Source organism: Hemicordylus capensis, chromosome 4 (genome assembly GCF_027244095.1).
Source record: "Hemicordylus capensis ecotype Gifberg chromosome 4, rHemCap1.1.pri, whole genome shotgun sequence".
In the NCBI taxonomy this organism is placed as follows: domain Eukaryota; kingdom Metazoa; phylum Chordata; class Lepidosauria; order Squamata; family Cordylidae; genus Hemicordylus; species Hemicordylus capensis.
In genome coordinates, this window is record NC_069660.1 from 148,148,631 (window position 1) to 148,170,902 (window position 22,272).

The 22,272-nt window shown below is 45.4% G+C and overlaps 1 protein-coding gene across 3 annotated transcripts in view; it reads right to left on the bottom strand.

Annotated features, from left to right (window-relative positions):
* The window catches only part of PLA2G4A (phospholipase A2 group IVA), a 149,414-nt gene extending 135,378 nt beyond the window's left edge, over positions 1-14,036 (bottom strand). For 2 of the 3 annotated variants that reach the window (XM_053248058.1, XM_053248050.1), the window contains exon 1: positions 13,873-14,036. The gene's annotated coding sequence lies outside the window, so the exon portion shown is untranslated. The remainder of the gene's footprint in view (positions 1-13,872) is intronic. The other variant, XM_053248052.1, reaches the window with a different exon arrangement.
* Between the last annotated feature and the right edge of the window lie 8,236 nt (positions 14,037-22,272).

Consider the following 22,272-nt stretch of genomic DNA (forward strand, 5'->3'; position numbering starts at 1 on the left):
GATGCAGAATCCATCTGCATCCAGCTAGCTAGCTAGAGTAGAGATCCTAACTCCTCACTTTCCTATCTAGAATGGAGTTCTCTAATAAATGCCTTATATATTGATTTGCAACTATGAACTGGCTCCAAGTTACTTTACTCTCAGCATACACACATGCCTAACCAAATTCCACTGTGTTGTGCCTCTGTGCACTCTGCTATAATGAAACAGAGTTTCTCTTACCAGAGAGAATTCCCAACACATGTATTGTTGAGAGCAGCCTTTTTTGTAACCAAAACATTTGGCTGTGTGTGCACAGTACAGTATTAAAATGAAATGCTGTACAGTAATCACATTTTCCTCCCACAAGGAAGCAACACTGAGGACACAAGAGCCAGAGTTCTGACAAGGAGAATTATTATGTATCTCTGATAAGCTAGAGCCACCTGCTTTGCATTAGATACCAACATTTGCAAATGGAGAACAAAGACCTTGACACACACTTTCAGCTCAAAACCAGAGGCAAAGCAACATATTACAGCCCCCCTGCAATGGCTGCAGTTCCTTGCTGAGCAGGCACTGAGTGACAATGCCACATTTGCTTCTCTCTAACACATGAAATTGTTTGTGAGTAGGACCTGAACCAAATATGCAGTGTACATTGGAACTGAAAGAGGTCTTGTCTGTAAAGCCCTACAAAGGAAATGCAGAGGTTATAAGAAGTTGTCACAACATCTTCTTCATCTCTTTAATAACACTGAATAAGAAAATGCACTGTTGTGACAGTAGAGTAAAAATTAAATCATATCATCAAAGAAACTGGAGGTCAAATAGCCCACAAGAAGTATATTTGGTGCACTCAACGTTTTACATAGCAATCTGCAATGTTTACTCAAAAATAAGTCTCGCTGGGTTTGATGAAGCTTACTCGAAGGCTGGAAGTAAGTTCTTTGTGTCCTAAAACACAGTGGGATGTGTGTGCACTCATCCTCCTTCACAATAGAGGCTCCTGACTAAAGACACACACAGGAGAGCTTCTCACATAGATTTAAAGGTCAAGTTCATCATCAGAGCCCCCAACTTCCAGTTACATGAGAGCAATGCTGACATTGGGCATGTCATGCGAACCTACCAATGTCAGTATGTTCCACCTTACTTGTGGTTCCAGATCCAACATCTCTAACCAAGAATTGAAGTCTGTTACAGATGCTGAGTCTAGAAAAACAAGTCAGGTCAACACTGGCTGGCTCACACAACACGTCCAGTGTTGGCATTGGGTTTGTATGTATTCCCAGGGCTCCAGCACCATTTAAAGTGATGTGTGAAGAGATCCCAATTATAGTTCCAAACAGTCCCTCTACATACGCTACAACAACCCTCACACGTAGTTACATGACATGCCAAGAACACATTGGCATATCTTTTAGTGATGTTGGGGTGGGTGTGTTCTCACCGCATGTTGTTATGACTGCTGGTTGGTCATTTCCTTGTTAGACTACTCGTTAATAGTCCAGGAAGCCTGAGTGATGTTTTCTCAATGAGAGTTAATGGCTAGAATCTACATGAAGACCTATCTTGAGTGTCAGCCAGAGACTGGACAAGATCACCACCACCTAAGAAGAGGAGCTGATATAAGATAAGGGTGTGATGCACACATGTGTACAGAAGGAGAACCTTGGAGCAGACAGAAAGACAAAAGCAAAGATAGCTGTAGGCTTTTCATGAAGGTACAGGGTCTCTCAAGGAATTTGATGTTAAGTCATGGAGCTGCTGTCTATGAGGAGTGCATATTATTATTATTATTCTCTTACACTCTACATGTGTATTGTTTATCCAGTCTGTACTTTTCTCTACTGGTTCTGCTGTACTTTTCTCACAGAATGTCTTCACCTTCATAGTATGCACTGCAGGTTTGGTCTTTTTTGTTGTTTTGAAAGATAGGATGCAAAGCAATTCAATTATGGTTCAGTGCAAAAGTTGTGCATTTTTAATTTAATCTGGGCAGTTTTTTTGGTCTTATTTGTCCTCTGTCCCCAATAATACTTGTATATGGTTCACCATTGTTCTCCTGCCTGGTTTGTCCTTCTTTCCCATGAACTGTTTGTGACTCCTGAGGATGTGGACAAGCTGACTGGAATGGTGCAGCATACCACCTGTTCTCTTGACCCTTGCCTGACATGTCTTATATTATCTGGCGGCGGGGGCGGGGGTTGTTGTAGAAGGTCTGGTAGAGATTATAAATGCATCTCTGAGGGAAGGTAGGATGCCTCCTTGTCTTAAGAAAGCAATTATTAGACCACTTCTGAAGAAGCCTACCTTGGATCCCTCAGAGTTGAGCAACTACAGGCCTGTCTCCAACCTTCCGTGGCTGGGCAAGGTAATTGAGAGAGTGGTAGCCTCCCAGCTCCAGACAGTCTTGGAGGAAACTGATTATCTTGACCCATTTCAAACTGGCTTTTGGGCTGGCTGTGGAGACTGGCTTGGTCAGCCTGATGCATGATCTCCAATTGGAAATGGACAGAGGAAGTATGACTCTGTTGGTCCTTTTGGACCTCTCGGTGGCTTTCAATACTATCGACCATAGTATCCTTCTGGAGCGTCTGAGGTGGCTGGGAGATGGAGGAACTGCTTTGTGGTGGTTCCGCTCCTACCTCTCGGGCAGGTTCCAGATGGTGTCCCTTGGAGACTGCTATTCTTCAAAATTTTGTATAGTGTGCCTCAGAGTTCCATATTGTCTCCAATGTTGTTTAACATCTTCATGAAATCGCTGGGAGAGATCATCAGAATATTTGGTGCAGGGTGCTATCAGTATGCTGATGACACCCAAATCTATTTCTCCATGTCAGCATCATCAGGAGAGCGCATAACCTCCCTAAATGCCTGCCTGGAGTCGGTGATGGGCTGGATGAGGGATAACAAACTGAGACTGAATCTAGATAAGATGAAGGTACTTATTGTGTGGGGTCAGAACTCGAGAGACAGTTTTGATTTGCCTGTTCTGGATGGAGTCACACTTCCCCAGAAGGAATAGGTACACAGTCTAGGGGTGATTCTGAATCCATGCCTCTCCCTGGTCTTCCAGGTTGAGGTGATGGCCAGAAGTGCCTTCGGCTTCGGCTGATACGCTGCATCCGTTTCTTGAGATGAATGACCTCAAGACAGTGGTACATCTGCTGGTAACCTCTAGACTGGATTACTGCAATGTGCTCTATATGGGGCTACCCTTGTATGTGGTCCAGAAACTTCAGTTGGTCCAGATAGAATGCGGCAGCCAGGTTGGTCTCTGGGTCATCTCGGAGAGACCATATAACTCCTGTATTGAAGGAGCTACACTGGCTGCCAATATGTTTCCGGGCAAAATATAACCTATAAAGCCCTAAACAGCTTGGGCCCTGGGTATTTAAGAGAATGTCTTCTTCATCATGAACCCCACCACCCACTGAGATCATCTGGAGAGGTCCATCTGCATTTGCCACCGGCTCGTCTGTTGGCCCCTCAGGGACGGGCCTTCTCCGCTGCTGCCCCGAGGCTTTGGAATGTGCTCCCTAGTGAAAAAAGAGCCTCCCCATCTCTGACAGCTTTTAAAAAGTCTTTAAAGACACATTTGTTCACCCAGGCTTTTAATTAATTTTGTTTTAATGGCTTTAATGTTGATTTTAAAATATTGTTTAAAAAATTTTAAATTGTTGTAATGTTTTAAACTTTTTGTTTTTGTTTTAACTAATGTTTTACTTCCTCTTTTCATTTTGTTGTAAACCACCCCGAGACGTAGGATTTGGGCGGTATAAAAATATGTTTGTTAGATAGATAGATAGATAGATAGATAGATGTTTGCCTTTTCAGGGCTCTAATCCTGAATTTGGAAAAATGCAATGCCCTACATCTTTCCAGGCATTTCTTTAATGTCCAATCCACTTCCCTCTCTCATACCCATGCATCCTGGATTCAATGCATTATCAATACACCTTTATCTCTGAAATTGCAACTGGCAGCTGATCTCTTTTTCCCCTTGTTGCTTGATCACTGGTGAAAAAGCTGTATCTTTCCACTACCGCATTGTTCCTGGGACAGCATTGGGCATTGAAACAGTTTATTATTGTAGTTGAGAAATGTTTGCACATCATGTCTTACTTATCTCTTTCCCCCTTTCTTCAATTAAGTATAAAAACAGTTTCATCAGCTTCCTGCCATTGCAACCTCCACATACAGACTGGACTCCACTTTCCAGGTCTTCCATGCCTGGCCTAAGTTCTGGGCTTGCAGGTTTCCCCGATGGCTTCAGGTCCTGCATATTTCACTCTCTTGTTTTACTGTATTTTAAATTTTATTTTTATCCACCTCACAGTCACAGTTTGTTCTTGTGCTTCTGACTAGAATTCAGTCACCACTGCTACCATGCTTCATGTTGGTTATCTTACTTCCACTATTAAACAAACTTTGTGCCTTCCAAACCAACCTTTATTTAAGGTAAAGGGTTTACAAAGCTTCCTCAGACTGTGGCATCTTTTCTCACAGGCCACAGAGGAAGTGGGAGTTGCCCATAACTTGTTCCTAATTCATCCCAGGAAACTCTGCATAAGCTTCCTGCATTTAGTGCATCAATAATAATAATAATAATAATAATAATAATAATAATAATAATAATAATGGCTCTTTACATATTGCTACATCTGGGAGCATACAAGCAGAATTTTCAAGTCATGGAATTATTGCAGCTTTGCTTTAGTTCTGGTTCCCTACAACTATGGGGAGTCACAAGCAATGTCAGGAGGGACCCGTCAGTAGGCAGGGTTTTACCCGATGTCTCCAAGGGAGGGTGAGGAGCAGTGTTCCCTCTAAGGCATGTGCATGTGCTCACACGTTTTTTTGATGTCTGCTCAGTTAATTTGCAATCCCACTCAGGTTGAATCAGGAAGGCCCCATTCTGAATGCACATGCGCACGCACTGTCTTGATACTGCCACCCAGAACAAAACACATTCTGCACATAGATGAAAAAAAAAATAGATCACTGTTAAGGAGCAAAAGGAGCAAACAGCAACCCAGCTCCTCCACAATGCACAAATTGGTGCTTCTTTGGCCAACAAGCCAGAAGAGAGCTTCCTCTCCTCTCAGGAGACAAGCTCTCATAAGAGCTTGTCTCTCAAGAGGGAAAGCTCTTCCTGTCAGTCAGCCAAAGAAGCACCACTGCTATGTCTGCTTTCAGGTTTGTGTGGGTTTTTAATGTCTTTACTGAATTGTTTTTATCTTGTTATTAACTGCCCTGGGGTCTTACATGAAGGGTGATATATAAATATAAATAAATAAATATTGCCAGAAGATGATACTAGGAGGAAGCCTGAGGGGTACAAAGATCGGAGCTGCTTTTCCAATGATGGTTTTTGAACAGTTCATCTTTTTAATGAATATTTCTAATTTGGATAATTACAGGTGAAACTCGGAAAATTAGAATATCGTGCAAAAGTCCATTAATTTCAGTAATGCAAATTAAAAGGTGAAACTGATATATGAGACAGACGCATTACATGCAAAGCGAGATAAGTCAAGCCTTAATTTGTTATAATTGTGATGATCATGGCGTACAGCTCATGAAAACCCCAAATCCACAATCCCAGAAAATTAGAATATTACATGGAACCAAGAAGACAAGGATTGTAAAATAGAATAATATCGGACCTCCGAAAAGTATACAGTGTACTGTGCTTGATTGGCCAGCAAACTCGCCTGACCTGACCCCATAGAGAATCTATGGAGCATTGCCAAGAGAAGGATGAGAGACATGAGACCAAACAATGCAGAAGAGCTGAAGGCCGCTAATGAAGCATCCTGGTCTTCCATAATACCTCATCAGTGCCACAGGCTGATAGCATCCATGCCACGCCGCATTGAGGCAGTAATTGCTGCAAAAGGGGCCCAAACCAAGTACTGAATACTCTGTATCTGAATTTCAGTTGTACTTCAGAGATCTTTTTCCCCCATCAAGTATTAAAGTAAAGCTAAGTATAACTTAAATGAAGAGGAGAAAAATGCAACTATATCAAGAAATACAATGATTATACAGTATAATATAATAATTATCAGTATAATATTAGTTTTAAATATGGTCTGAAGGAGAATTCAGACTATGTACTGTACTATGTACTTGTCCTCTTCCTCCCCCCTCACATCTTTCTCATAAGACCTGGAGATATCAGAAAGGAAAACTGATTGTATCTGTAGTTGTGGGGAGGGGAACCATTTTGCTGTAAGAACTTTCATCTCTTTTAATCAAAATAAGTCCTGTTTTCAACAGAGTCTGACAAGGCTGAACTGGTCCACCAGACCTTTCTCTTTTAAATTGATGCTCTTAGCTCCTCAGGCTTGGAGGCAAACACTACAGTCTTGATTGACACATTTGGGGGGGAAATATAATTTATCTGAACAATAAAATAAAATGAAAGTCCCTAGGAAAAGTAGTATTAGGTATGCTCAGGAAAATATAACAACTCTGTTCAAACAAGTTATAACGTGGGGCTTCTAAAAAGCATTCATTCCACAGTAAATTACAAATTAACAAACCAGCTGCAACCTTCTGTTTTTCAGATTAATGTCTATTTACTTCTTTTTAATCAGTTGTTGCTGGCTGCTGGAACTCTCTTCAACAATAGGACTCTCTTCAACAACAGAGCTGGTCTTGTTGTAGCAAGCATGACTTGTCCCCTTAGCTAAGCAGGGTCCACCCTGGTTGCATATGAAAGGGAGACTAGAAGTGTGAGCACTGTAAGATATTCTCCTCAGGGGATAGAGACGCTCTGGGAAGAGCAGAAGGTTTCAAGTTACCTCCTTGGCTTCTCCAAGATAGGGCTGAGAGAGACTCCTGTCTGCAACCTTGGAGAAGCCACTGCCAGTCTGTGAAGACAATACTGAGCTAGATAGACCAATGGTCTGACTCAGTATATGGCAGCTTCCTATGTTCCTAACAATGCTGAGCTAGGCAGATCTTGGCCTGATCCAGAAAGCCCCTCATAAGGAGAAGGGAGAGGAGAGCTGGTCTTGTGGTAGCAAGTATGACTTGTCCCCTTAGCTAAGCAGGGTCCGCCCTGGTTGCATATGAAAGGGAGACTAGAAGTGTGAGCACTGTAAGATATTCTCCTCGGGATGGAGCCGCTCTGGGAAGAGCAGAAGGTTTCAAGTTCCCTCCTTGGCTTCTCCAAGATAGGGCTGAGAGAGACACTGTCTGCAACCTTGGAGAAGCTGCTGCCAGCAGCTTCCTATTTTCCTATAAGCAAGAGCAGGGCCATTCCCACCATGCTACAGAGTGAAGTGGGCTGCTTCATGTGACAAATTGTGGAACAGTTCTCAGAAACAGCATGGCAGGCCAACTCGCATCCTTCCCATGGATGGTCTGCTAAGATAGGAAGGTGGCACCATGCATCTTCCTCATCCCTTCTTTTTCTTTTAGGAATTAGGGGAGATACGTAAGGAAGGAAATGGGAGTGGTATTAATAAGTAGAGGAAAAGGGAGGGAGTGCTGTTTGGTGCTCTGCTTCAGGCAGTCAAATGTCATGGGTTGACTCTGAGTAAGAGCTCATATTTAGGATGACTTAACACAAATAAGTTATGACTTAAGAGTCCCTGAGTATGTACCTTGCTTTATGAATTTAAATCTGTTGATTCTTGTGGATCACAGTGAATCATAGTAGTGGGGGAAAGAGATCATACAAGACTGAAGTAAGCCTATATCTGATTTCACAGACCAATGCAGGTCATTCCTCTCTCTTTGTTCAGGTCCAAGTTAAAGAGCACTCACAGTCAGTGTTCCCTCTAAGGTGTGCACATGTGCAAGCGCTCACAAGATTTTTGATGTCCGCTCAGTTAATATTAGATCCCGCTCAGGTTGATTCAGGAGGGCCCCACTCTGAATGCATGTGTGCACACACTGCCTTGATACTGCCACCCAGAACAGAACTCATTCCACACACAGATGAAAAAAAAAAATAGAGAGAACACTGCTCACAGTAGCACCAATGGCTGCCACTTCTCCTAGAACTTGGGCTAGTCTTCAGTCCCTTAATCACTGCAAGAGGTCAAGTTGCCCTACACAACAATACTAGGATCTATAAGTCCACTCCCATGTGCACATAAGAACAGGCTATTCATTTTAAGAGCATTCATTATTCATGTACATTTTGGCTTGCCATTTACGTTTTTTTTACAGTCATTTTTAGAAATGTAATCATGTCTGACTAAAAACTTGCAGAAAACCTTTCAAAAATGTAATGAGTCAGACATTTTTTGAAATAGTACCTCTTATTTACAAATATGAATACAACTATTTAAATACCGCTTTTCAACCAAAGTTCCCAAAGCGGGTTACATACAGAAATTAATGCCAAAATTCTCAAATTCTGGAGTAATAACCTTGGGGAGGATGAGATACCATTATGGAGTTTGCAATCGCTCACTCTCTCAACAGATCTACTGGACAAACTCTTTTAAGCTCTATACCAGTTTTAAGTGACAGCTTCTTTTAAAGAGTCCTAAAAATTCAGGTTTGATGAGAATACTGAGAATTATCCATTTCCTAGTTCTTCTAACAACTACAGTCCCCATGGTTCCCTGGAAACAGGAAGTGACTGTTAAACTGGTTTAACTCTGCAACATAAGAGCTCTCTCTCTCTCTCTCTCGTGCACATATGTCAAACATGTGGTTAGAAAAACATGTTTTACTGTGTTACTACTAGGTATCCATGAGAAGCCATCAACCGTTGCTGTTGAGAGAGATTTTGCACTTCCTCACATCCCCCCCCCCCGGAATAACTTCCACAACAGGAAGTTTTGTAAGAGTCTTGCTTCTTAAAATTAGCCTGTTACTTCTCTACATTGCACAACAGACTGTTTCAAGTCAATGGTGAAAATGCTAGGTCAGGAACTTGCAGAAAATGTTTCAAAAAACTAATACTTCTCAAAAGTCAGGGGACAACATTGCAGAAGGTAGACTACTCCTAATCCACATAAATTGAACAAATGAGCCTGAAGTTGTGTTGTATGTACCGCCCCCACCAAACACACACACACGCACACACTCAACCCTATCTGGTGTGCTTGTGCTTAAATCTGTTTTCTCAGAGATCAGACTGGTTTTGGTGTTTTGTGACTCTTGCTCATAATAGGCGATTAAGACATAAGAAAGTGCCTTGTTCCTATGGTCAGTTTAGTATTGTCCTGCCAGTTCTGCCAGCAACAGGACTCCCCAGCATTGTGCTGGGAAGGTTAAAAGGTAACCCATTTAATTAGAACTAAACACATTCAAAAAGGGATTTTGCCACAAATCAATAAGACTGGCTCTGTCACTTCCTCTGAAGCTCAGCAAATGTTGTTTTGATCATGTATGTGTAAAAGAATGATATACCCACATGTGTCACCTCTGTGGCTGAAGATCTTAACCCTTTCTTTTATCTAAACCAGGGCTGCTCAACTTCAGCTCTCCTGCAGATGTTGGCCTACAACTCCCATAATGCCTGGGTATTAGCCACTGGAGCTGGGGATTGTAGGAGTTGTAGTCCCAAAAAAAGCTATCTAAGCTAGTAACCATCAGCCCTGCATTATTTGGGACAATTTTTGACAAGACACCAAGACAGGAGAGTGCCTATGAGCACATACAGAGTGTTCTCACTACTATGTCACCAAACACCATCTGAGGTTAAGGGGCCAGACGCTAATCATGAAATTTCAACACTTCTCTCTCATATAAGAGAGAGAACATTTTGAATGACAGTCTCATTTGAGATTCCACTGAAATGTGGGTGGGGGTTAATGGTTAGCAGAAACCATTAAGCATGAAACCATGCTATTCCAGTATCACCCCAATAGGATATTAGCCAAAACTTAAAAGTTGTTTAGTCCTTTGGCTAGAGATGCTAATGGAAGGTTATCAAATACTTCATTTCACATGTTCTTGGCCTAGCACAGACAGATCCTGGGACTGCATCCTGGCTCATAGTAAACTCCAGATTGTACTGAACACACGATACAAATCTTTTTTCAAACGGAGGCTTTAGGCATTCACCTTTTTGTTCTGACTTTACTGTAATCAGTTTGGGTATATTATTCCTAAAATGTAAGCTGGAAGTTCTATACAGCACCCAGGAATACAAGTATTACAGTTGTTGGCAGGAGGTAGGAAGAACAACCAACCAAGTTTGGAATGTGGTATGTCAGGGTCACAGATAATTGCAAAGAAAAGAACACAGAGGCAAACAACATATTACGTTGATGCCTGCATAGCAGAGACTGATATTAAGCAATCTACCCACAAACAAGGTTTCAGTAACAGAAATATATATTTGCAGAGGTTGGCAGCCAGGCTAAGTTACTCATGAGTAGTTAATGGAGCAGATTAATAGACTAACTTGTCCAACTAACCTTAGTGGGATTACTCATAAGTAATTTAGTCAGGCTGTGCGCTAGTAAAGTAAAGTTGTGCCTTTGAGTTGGTGTGACTCATGGCAACCGCAGAGCCATGTGGTTGTCTTTGGTAGAATACAGGAGGAGTTTACAAGTGCCTCCTCCTGCGCAATGTAAGATGATGCCTTCTCATATCTCTGCTGGCTGCCCAAGATAGGTGTTTCCCATATTCTGGGATACATACCCTCGGGGATTCGAACCAGCAACCTCATGCTCTCTAGGCAAATCATTTCCCCGCTGTAATCATGTGTTTCAAAAGCTTGGCTTTCCTTTTGGCATTGGGAAGGAGTGCACACCTTTGGAATGACCTGCACACGAGCTCATTTGGTTGAAAAATTCTATGTTTTTTGTTATCAGATTTGACACTTCTCTTCTTCTGGTCTTAAGAAAGCCTATGAGCCAAACGGGCTTCTTCCCAGCAATTACTTCAGTCGATTGCCTGCTATACCCTTAAGTCAGTAAAAATTTCCTTATATGCCTTTCCTGTGTGTGTAGAGAGGCAAGCAGGATCTGACTCTGCAGTAGTTTTAAGCACTCGATCACAGGAGGAGGCTCCAGCTTACTTGAAAGCACGTGGAAACATCACCGAGCAACTGGATGATGGCCCGTGCAAGTAAAGATACAGTCCCTGCCCCTTTGCTGCCTACGAGCCAGTGGACACAGCCAGTGCCGGCGCGTCCATTAAGGCGAACTAGGCAGTTGCCTAGGGTGCCAAAATGGAGGGGGCGCCGCGCTGGCCAGCCTGCCGCCCCCCCACCCCGAGCGGTCAGCCTGCAGGCCCCTGCCTAGCGGGGGAGAGCGAGGGGCCAAGAAGGCAGGACAAGGCAGCAGCCCTTTGTCTGGCGGCGGGGCGAGGCGGGGGACCCAACCCGGGGCTGCCACCGCCCCCTCCCAGGGCTCCCCCCGCCGCGTGCAGCGGGGGCCAGGCAGGCAGCAGCAGCAGGCCCTGACCCGCCCCCGAGGCAGCAGCAGCAGCAAGCAGGCGGTGCCGCCTCCTCCGGGGGCGGGGTGGGACTCAGCTCGCTCTCTCTGGCTGCGCCGCACCTGCTGGACGGAGCAATCCAGGCCTTGCGAGGACCGCCTTCGCCTCCCGCTCCAGAGGGAGCCCCCTGCGCGGAGGCTCCCAACCGAAGGCCAGCCAGCAGGGGCACCTGCCGGGCAGCGGCCTGCTGCTGGGCACCCCACAACCCCAGCCAGCCAGCCAGCCACGCCTCTGGCGTGGCGGGGCTCCCCAGCCCGCCCCCGCGCCCTGCTTTGCCCAGCCTGCCAGTTGCGGCTGCAGGAGGAGGAGGAGGAGGGCGACCACCCTCACCCCGGAGCCCTGACCGGCCACTGGGCGCCCCGGAGCCGCTGTCAGCAGCAGGCCGGCTCTGCTGAGTGACTCTCAGCACGGGAAGCCCGCCGCGGCTGAGTCGAGGGCCTCGGTGGTGGCGCCCGCCCAGCAGCAGCCTGGCAGTTGCCCGCTGAGGAGCTCGCGGGGCGCACGGTGACGCTGCCAGCACAAGCGGCAGGAGGGCGGAAAGCAACGCCTGCTTGGTCGGCCGCGGAGGAGAGGCCTGCAAGGAGGAGGCTGAGGCCGCTGCTGCCACCACCTGCAAGAAGGCTGCCCCCCCCCGCCCCGCACACTCAGCGGGCTGCCACTGCACCTTCTCTGGTGGGGGGGTAGGGTTAGGGTTGTGGGTGGCACAGAGACATCAGGCAAGAGGGCTGCAGAAACCAGCAGCCACAGCCCCGGGAGAGCCTGGCAGTGCCTGGTGGCCGGCAGTAGCCAAAGGGCCACCAGCTCCATGGCAAGACACCACCACCTCCCCCCAGCCCCCCTGGACCCAGCCAGCTGGCTCACTGCAGGGAGAGACTGCCCAGAAGGGTCCCCCCCCATCCCTACTGCCTCTCATCCCATTGGCTCCCCTGGCTGCCTAGCTCCTGCAAGTCTGCTCCATGGGCCCCACATTAGGGAGGTGCATGGAACTGGCCTGGGGTAACTTTAAGGGCAGGGGAGGGTGCACTTCTCTCCCCTCCCCGCGCTCGATTTCCTAAAAGTCCGTTGGGCTGGCATCATGCCGCCCTGTTGCCCCCTTTACCAGATGGAACTGGAGGTACTCAACATATCTGTGCGCGTTGGGTGCGTATGCAACGCACACAGGCGTGTCGAGTACTTCCAGTTACATCCGGTAAAGGGGGCAACGCTGCTGCCCCGATGAGCGCTGGCGCGGGGGGGGGGGATTTCAAATTCTGTGCTTTTCATTCTTCCTATAATACATCTGTGTTTGAAATATGATAGGGGTGTGCACGGACCGGTTCGGAGGCCATTCTACTGGCCTCCGAACCGGTCTGGAGAAGGGGTGGTTTTGGTTCAGGAGGGTTAGGGTGGGGGGTTCCATTAAGGGCGGGGGGGCTTTACTTACCCCTCCCGCCCTTTCCCGCGTTGGCGCTGTAAATATTGCAAAAAATCCGGGCGGCAGGATCCCTCGCCGCCCGCTTCTATTATGTATTATGGCTCTCTCCTCCTTATTTTAAAAATCAGGGGGCGGCAGGGTGCTTCCCTGCCACCCCCTCGAAGCCCCCTGCTGCCTCTGAAGCCCCGTTAAATCTCGCCCGGACCGGAGAAACCGCGCTCGGGCGGGCAGCAGCGAGACGTCCGCCCGCCCGCTCCCTTCCTTGCCGAGTGCGAAGTGCAGGGAGCCTTCTGCGCACGCGCGAAGGAAGGGAGCGGGCGGGCGGACGGACGTCTCGCTGCCGCCCGCCCGAGCACGGTTTCTCCGGTCCGGGTGAAATTTAAGGGGGCTTCGAGGGGGCGGCAGGGAAGCCCCCTGCCGCCCCCCGATTTTTAAAATAAGGAGGAGCAGAGTCATAATACATAATAGAAGTGGGCGGCGAGGGATCCTGCCGCCCGGATTTTTTGCAATATTTACAGTGCCAACGCGGGAAAGGGCGGGAGGGGTAAGTAAAGCCCCCCCCCGCCCTTAATGGAACCCCCCACCCCAGCTCCGAACCGCAGCTCCGCGGTCCAGTGCACACCACTAAAATATGATTGACCGGGGGGAGGCGCCAGAAGGTGATCTCGCCTAGGGCGCAAAAAACCCTAGCACCGGCCCTGGACACAGCGGCAGATGCAGCTTCTCACAGCCCTGCACGAGAAAGCTGCACAAATTCCTTCTTGCACGCAGCCCTATAGCCTCCTTTGTAGCTAGACATCCTATCAAGCACCGTCCCAAAGTATTCAAAATTCCCAGCAAGCTGACAATCCGACAAGCAGTTTGTTTTCAGCACTGCAAAACCACAAGGGTCTTTTTTCTTGCCTTTCTTTTCTAACTGGAAGCAGTAAAACGGCTCCCTTCCTTCAACAGCTAATTACCAGTCCCAATCCTACCATGCCATCTCCCTTCTCCTACGAATGAAGGGACGTTCAAATTATCTTAAATTAAGATTCTTAATGTAAAGCACTCACAAACGATACGCCGCTTACAGTTTCAGTGTTACACACGTTAGATCCTTCGGGGCTTGCACATCCCTCGGTCTTCACTTTCTAAACAGGACTCTTTGAGTTTGTTGTATGCGCATTTGTGTTTTAACTTTTTTTTAAAAAAGAGGACTGGATTGGAAGAAAGTATTCTGTTTCTCATTCGTAAAAGGAGTGGGTGGAGTTGGTGAGTCAGCTGGTCTCTAAACTGACATCCTTAAGGTGGCGCGAAACAGTTAATACCAAGAAATCCCCCTCCCCTCTGACTCCGCCTTGACGAACCTCATGTAATAAATGACGGCAGGACTGACGAAGGACCGACAACCACGATCAGGAGAAAACGGCCACGTAGCGCTACAGACATCCGTGTAATTGAATAGTTCATCAACTCATTTCTGGAACAATTAGCAGTCCGATCCTTTTACTCGGCAGTTGTCCCACCTTTTTGTTCGGTAGAATTCAAGAGCACACAGAATTACAACCTATAGGCTCACGGGTACCTTATGAGGCCGGTGGGACAAATAGCAGCCGCAAGATGGGGGTGATTTTAGTGGAGAGAATCCTTTTCAGCAGGTGGCTAAATCCCCCTCCCTCATGCTGTGGATACGATCCGATTCACGCGCCACACCCATTAGGTCGCATCCAGACTCAGTTATTCATGGTTGGTTTCAATATGTATCCACTGGAATTAATGGTACAAGTTAGTCATGACTAAAGTGTCCCATTAATTCTAATGGACTACTCATGAGCAGGGCCGGCTCTAGGGGATCTGGCGCCCAGATGCAACGTTCTGTTGAGCGCCCTTAGTTATCGTAAAAAATAAAAATTTGAAATACAATTAGTGTGTATTCAAAATTTAATACACAAAGATTTTATGTAAGTATATACATAACATTGTATATAATATAATTATGTATATAATATATGGACTTTGAAGCAGCAAGATAGAAAAAGCATTGACACGTTTGAACTTTGGTCCTTGAGAAGACTTTTGAGGATACCATGGACAGCCAGGAAAACAAACAAATGGATCAGGTTTGGATAATTATACTGGATTTGGTTGGGATAATTATACTAAGTTTTCAACCTTAGTTGAAGTAAACTTAGTTGAGTAAATGTCAGAGTGCTAATTGTTTAGTGCAAATGCATGTAAATGAATATTCATGGCCACAACAAACCACCATAGGCTAATTATACTCCTGAAGAAGCAAGATAGAAAAAGCATTGATGCTTTTGAACTTTGGTGCTGGAGAAGACTTTTGAGGATACCATGGACAGCCAGGAAAACAAACAAATGGATCATAGAACAGATCAAGCCAGAATTGTTCACTAGAGACACAAATGACCAGGCTCAAATGATCCTACTTCAGACACATCATGCAAAGATCCAGCTCTCTCGAGAAGTCCATAATGCTGGGGAAAGTTGAAGGAAAGAGAAGAAGAGCAAGGTGGATGGACTTATTTGTGACAATAATGAATGCACCACTGAGTGACCTTAAAGGCCAAGCTGAAGATTGATCATCCTGGGGAGAATCTATCTATGTGGTTGCTAAGAGTCAACACCAACTTGACAGCACTTAATCAATCAATCAGTCAGAACTGGCCCCATCCATCCCCAGCACAGCATTCCTCCAGTGGCTGTTGCTGGTGTCCATATTATATTTCTTTTTTAGATTGTGTTTTCAGACTGAAGAAGGGGGAATAAAATAATTCTTTTAGTTTTAGCCAATTTTTGCTAATCTCAAGGGTGGCCCTTTTAAAATTTAACCCATCTGAATTATATTATCCATCCAGCTAGTCCAGTGGTGCAAAGCAATTGGGGGGGGAGGGGGCTCCCAGTCCCAGCTCCTTCACCCTCACCCAGTACCACTCACGCGCTCCTATTTTCAGCTCTTTTTAGGGCGCAACAGCTCCTCCACAGCTTCTCACGCTGATATAATATGCTCAGGCAGGCAGCTCCTCCCTCAAGAGCAGGGAAAGAGGAACCTGTTTTCAGCTCCTTTCAGGGTGCAGCTCCTCCACAGCTTTTCACTCTGTCTGATATCATATGCTCAGGCAGCTCCTCCCTCAAGAGAAGGGAAGGGGAACGGTCGGACCCGCACGCAGGAAAACAACACAGGATAGAGAATTGGTTTGGTTGGTTGCTGCTGCTTGTTGTTTAAACCTTTCCCCCAAAATGCCCACAACAAGCTCAGAGGGGAGTCACAGCAAGCACAGTGTCTCAGCCTGGAGCGCGGGAAGACGAAGGAGGTGCCGGTGGGAGATGGTTGGGATGCTGCATGCATGCGCCAGGCAGGTCCACATGACGCACAGTAACAGCGGCGCCAGCAGCATGTGATCGGGTTGGAGGGACACACACCAGCGCGTTGCTCTTCCTTTGGCGCTTGGCACCCACCTCCAGCAAGCTGCACTGCGCCCTGAACCAGCGCGCAGTGCAAATGAGGAGTTTGTTGCTGTCTGAGCCTGTTGCTTCTTCAAGTTCTGTTCCATCATCGTTGGCACTTTCCCAGCGGGTGGTGCTCTGCGCCCCCCAGCAAGCTGCGCCCTGATGCAACACATCTCTTGCTTACTCTCAAGAGCCGGCCCTGCTCATGAGTACCTTAATCTGGGTGTCAGCCATTGATGTAATTCTTTTCCCAAGGAAATCCTATTCACAGCTCTCCCACATCACGTAAAGGGTGAAATCCTATGCATGCTGACTTGAGAGTAAGTCTCACTGACTGAACTCAATGTGATTTATTTATATATATAGGATCAAGCTAAGATTTAATTCTAAACCCATCTGCTTGTTTTAAATTTTTAATCAGATTTGTTTTCTATTTTTATCTTAATATTTTAATTGTGTCTTTTTTACAATCTTGTTTTTAAATTTTGCTGTAAACCGCCTTGGGATTGTTTGAATGAAAGGCGGTATATAAATTTAACAATAAATAAATAAATATAGGATCAAGCTAAAGAGATTTAATTCTAAACCCTTCTGGTCTATGTCACATTGAAATCTGGGGACTTACATATGAGTAAAAATGTATAGGATCAGGCTACACACAGAAAGAATGTGCTTTAGCTCAGAATGTTAAGATACACCTGAATGTGTGGCATATGTTTTATGTACCTTAAGCCCAGTCTTGTAGCAAGCATGGATTGTCCCTTTTGTGAAGCATGGTCTGCCCTAGTTTGCATCAGAATGGGATACCACAAATGAGCAGTATAAGAGGGGATGGCACCCCTCTGGGAAGAGCATCTGCATGCTTACATGCAGAAGGTTCCAAGTTCCTTCCAGTATCCTGCCTATAACTTTGGAGAAGCCACTGCCTGTCTGTGTAGACAATCCTAAGATAGATGGACCATTAGACCAATGGTCTGATTTGGTATAAGGCAGCTTCCTCTGTACTCTGTGGGCATGGTTAGAAGTAGTCTCCCTTGTACTGTAATATACAGTTACTTCAACAGAGACTTAGCTAACAACGTTTGTAAAACATGCAAAACAAGTCCAGCTTCAGCAGCCAACCTGCCCACACAGTAATTTATATACCCTAAGTATAACAAAGCTTTCCTCCCCACCACCTGAAATAAAGCAATTCTTATACACCCCAGGCAATGAGGAAAATAAATATTTATGTAAGCCTAATCAGTGGCAGCCACCTAATGGTGCAGCAGGGAAATGGCTTGATTACCAAGTCAGAGGTTGCCGGTTTGAATCCCCACTAGTGTGCTCCCCAGACTATGGGAAACATCTATATCGGGCAGCAGTGATATAGGAAGGTGCTGAAAGGCATCATCTCGTACTGTGCGGGAGGAGGCAATGGTAAACCCCTCCTATATTCTACCAAAGACAACCACCGACTCTGGCATAGCTTTACCTTTAAGTATACATGATACAGCCCTATAGGGAGAGGAACAATACTGTGACTCTAAACACTTACTGGAGATTTTACAGACAGGGCTTTACCCCTGAATCCACTCCTGATTGGAGTGTGCCAGTCCACATATTCACTGGATTTAACCCAACCTCCCTGTGGGCTATCAGGGACCAGGACAGACAAGGCTTTGTTTTTCTCTGAAGGGAAGCTGCGAATTCTGGCTTAGCCCAAGTTATGACCGATTAAAAATCCTCTATTTCCAGCAGCTTTTGGGGGGGGGAACTCCAGGGTGTTGACGGAGGTGCTGATGGCGATGCAAATGGTCTATCTAGTACTTCAAATTAAAATGCCTCGAATCTGCTCTGAAGCAGATTCGCTCTTCAGATACCCCACATAGAGCCATGTGTGAAAAACCTCCTGGGGAAAGAGGACATCCCATAAAAACCAAGATGATGTCAATGTGTATGTTTTAAGAACTGGTGCATAAATCATAGTATTCCTGCTTCACCTATTAGTTGATAATTAAAATGGGGAAATATCTATGATTGCAATTCCATGCACACATGCTTTGAATTAAGGCCCATTGGAAGAAACAACCCAAAGTAGGAGATGCCACAGTTGACAGAATACATCAACTAACCAGCTCTGAAAAGAGCTGTGGCCCCACATGGTTTTTCTTCTGCCGCGTTATACATGTACGCATAGGATATTTCACCATGTGTGGACCAGACTGTATGCATGTAGAGACATTCACTTTCCTTACAAAAGCACATGAACAACTAAATAGCAATATGATGTGGTGTACATGTTAAATACAAACCGATATATGTGCATAGGTATGTGTGAGAGGTTATATATAACATCTTGTATGTTGACTATGATGTTTTGAAAATTGCTTATTTTCTCACCAATGTTAGAATTATAGAATCTAATCACTTCAGGTATTAGAACATTCTGGTGGCTTCTGTTTTTCTTGGCTCTGTACTATAATGGGTTTTTCAAAGCACCCAGTCATTGACTGTTCTGCTATAGAACCACAAAAAACAAACACACAAAAATACCTACTAAAATGTTCATATAAGTAAGGTCTGCATATAAGGTCTGCTTTTTGAAGTATCAAAGGATGAAAGCGGGGGCGGGGCTTTTTTGACTGGAAAAGAGACAGATGTTTCAGGCAGGCACCAATGTGACTGGAGAGTCTGGCTGCATGAATGTCTCTTCAATCCCAGTGTGAGACACAACAGTGGAAATTTTGGATTTTGTTGTTAATATTGATCTTCACTTATATGCTATCCAAACCATTTTGACAGCAATTGCTTTAGTCTTTACAGTCTTGCAGAGGAAAGTAAATTGTGATGGTTATTCCTGTTCTACACACAACCCTTATAATTTTGTAACTCCACATTTGTTTTAAATAAGATATACCTGTGAAATATTTAACATTCAAACTTGATTGTTGTCCTAGGAGTCCTGACGGGTTATATAATCTATATACTTTTTTTTTTTTTTTGCAAAAAATGTATCTAGATAAATACATCTGTCTTTGACAGTACTCTTTAGGCTCAGGTGCACCTAAGTAATTTTGGAGCCTGGACCTAAAGGACTTTGGAAGGCCCCCCTCCCCTTGCTGGAGGCCCCCCCTGCAAGTTAAGCATCATTCCCCACGCACGCACACACACACACTGTGACACACGCAGTATTTTTAATACATGGGTTCCTGAGGGCACAAACAGCAACTGAACTCACAAGAATGCAAGAATACAAAGCAGGTATATTTATGCAAATATGCATAGGCAGAAACATTTCAACACATAACTTAACATATTCCCATCCCACATATTTCTTTCTCCACTTCCCCTCTGTCTCTAAAGCACCCAGCAAAGGTCTCAATCACACTTGGCCACCTGGCACAATGCGGGCCAGTGGCAACCACACCGCCCAGGACAGACTAAAGAGGATTTGGAGGCCCCCAGGGGGTGTGGAGGCCCTGGACCTAGGCCCCAAAATCCAGGGGTAAGAGCACCACTGATTAAAAGGTAAAGTGTGCCATCGAGTCAACTCCTGGCAACCACAGAGCCCTGTGGTTTTCTTTGGCAGAATATAGGAGGAGGTTGCCATTGCCATCTCCCGTGCAGTATGAGATGATGCCTTTCAGCATCTTCCTATATTGCTGCTGCCCAATATAGGTGTTTCCCATAGTCTGGGAAACATACCGGGGGGATTCAAACCAGCAACTTCTTGTTCCCTAGGCAAATTACTTCCCCACTGTGCCACTAGGTGGCTCCATGTATACTTACCTGTGAGTAAATTCCTTTGAACCTGCACTTGAATTCCAAGTTAATATGCCTCGGATCAAGCTGTAATCACCCACAGTAATTGATTTTAACAAGCCTACTCGCTCCTAAACACAACAGGTGGACTGTGAGACGAGTAGGGCTCCTTGGAAGTAAGCAAAGTTGACAGTGGTTATATTTATATATTTAATCACTGCATAATGAAAGAGCTCATGATTTAGTGTTTTTAAGAAGCTGTACTGGACAGAACATGGGGCTCTCAAGATAAAACTCCAGGCTAGCCTTATCACAGAGACAAAGAAAAGATGACCCAGCTCTTAAAGGGGGCACCTTTTCTTTTTTTATGAAGCAGTCTTAAAAGGGGGGGGGGCTTTCAAATTTAGAATCCCTAGTACAAAGTTAATTTAAGATACAAGCTCTTAAAATCCAGAATAGACCATATTTAATCTGAAGAGTGCTCATGGAGATCTCACTGTGAGTATGCGGCAGCAAGCGCCCAGAACACAGTATCAGCGGTATTTTAAAAAATTTATAACAAAGGAGCTTATTACATACCTGCTGCGCTCAGGGTCTTCCAGGCCAAAATTTTGGCACAGATGCTATATGGAATTCAGATATACCTAACCGGTAATTTACAATCACTTGAAGCCATCCAGATGAGATTCTTGTGGGCCGTTTTCCAGCTTCCGCAATGTGTTCCGAATGCGGCCTTATGCTTGGAAGCGGGAATAATTACGATTGGGGCTCAGACATGGCTGCACATGGTTAATTACTGGCTTAAAGTTCACACATCTGGTCTAGGCCTTGCTCCATTAATTCTAAATTCCAGACATCTTGGAAAAAGAAAGCCCAGGTTATTTTGGGTAATTGTGGTTTCGCAGACTAGTCTTTGCAATCTTTGGGTCCCGATGTAGCCAAAAAGATTCTCAAGCAGAGAGTTTGGGACATAGAGAAGCAAAGGGACCTAAGTTTGGTCTCCCTTAGAAATAGCTGTGGCAGTTTCTTAAATTTTCCCTGTCCTGCAGCATATCTTACGCACTTGCCAGCCCTAAGCCAGAGGAGAGCCTTTTCGCAAGCTCGGTTCAATGTTTTGCCCTCTGTGGTTTTAGAGGGAAGATATAAGAGAATCCCTCTGACGAATTGTTTATGCCCATGTGGCACAGGTCAGGCTGAGACAATTTCTTGTGTTTTGCTTTATTGACCTTTTTATAAAGTTACTAGTATTTTTAAGCCCGTTAAAATAACGGACGCTAGTAGCCTTCCTTCCTTCCTTCCTTCCTTCCTTCCTTCTCCCTCCCTCTTGCCCTCCCTCCCTTCTTTTTTTCTTTCTCTTTCCCTCTTTCCTTCCTTCCCTCTTTCTCCCTCTCTCTCCATTCCTTCCTTCCTTCTCCTTCCCTCTCGCCCTCCCTTCCTTCCTTTTTCTCTCTCTCTCCCTCTTTCCTGCCTTCCTTCTCTCTCCCTCTCTCTCCTTTTCTTCCTTCCCCCTCTTCTCCCTCCCTTCTTTTTTTCCTTTCTCTTTCCTTCCTTCCTTCTCTCTCTCTCTTTCTCCCTCTCTCTCCATTCCTTCCTTCCTCCCTTCACACCCAGCACAGTAGAAGCGGCGGACCCACCTCACCTTGCCGCCCCGCTCTCCCTAGCTTGCCCCCGACACCCTCACTTTCCCCCTCCCCCCGCTGGCCTCTAGGGCCTCTCAGGGACCATTTAAGCATGTGTGGTGGTCATTTAAAAAAAATTTTTTTAATGGCAGCTGAAAACAAAATGGCCACCACGCATGCTCAAATGGCCCCTGTGAGGCCTGGTATGGCCCAGGGCCTCAAAGAGGCCATTTGAGCATGCACGGTGGCCATTTTGTTTTCATCAGCCTTAAAAAAATAATAATTTTAAGAAATGGCGCCCCCCTTCAAGTGGCGCCCGGGGCACGTGTCCTGCCTGCCCCACCCTAGATATGCCCCTGTTCTGATCAGCTAGATCAGAATTATATAATATCTTACAATGTAACTAATTTGATTTAAATTAGTCTTTTTGTTGCTATTCTCTCTCTCTCTCTCTCTCTCTCTCTCTCTCTCTCTCTCTCTCTCTATATATATATATATATATATACATACAGTGAGGGGAATAAGTATTTGATCCCCTGCTGATTTTGTCCGTTTGCCCTCTGACACAGAAATGACCAGGCTATAATTGGAATGGTAGGTTTATTGTAGCTGTGAGAGACAGAATAACAACAAACAAAC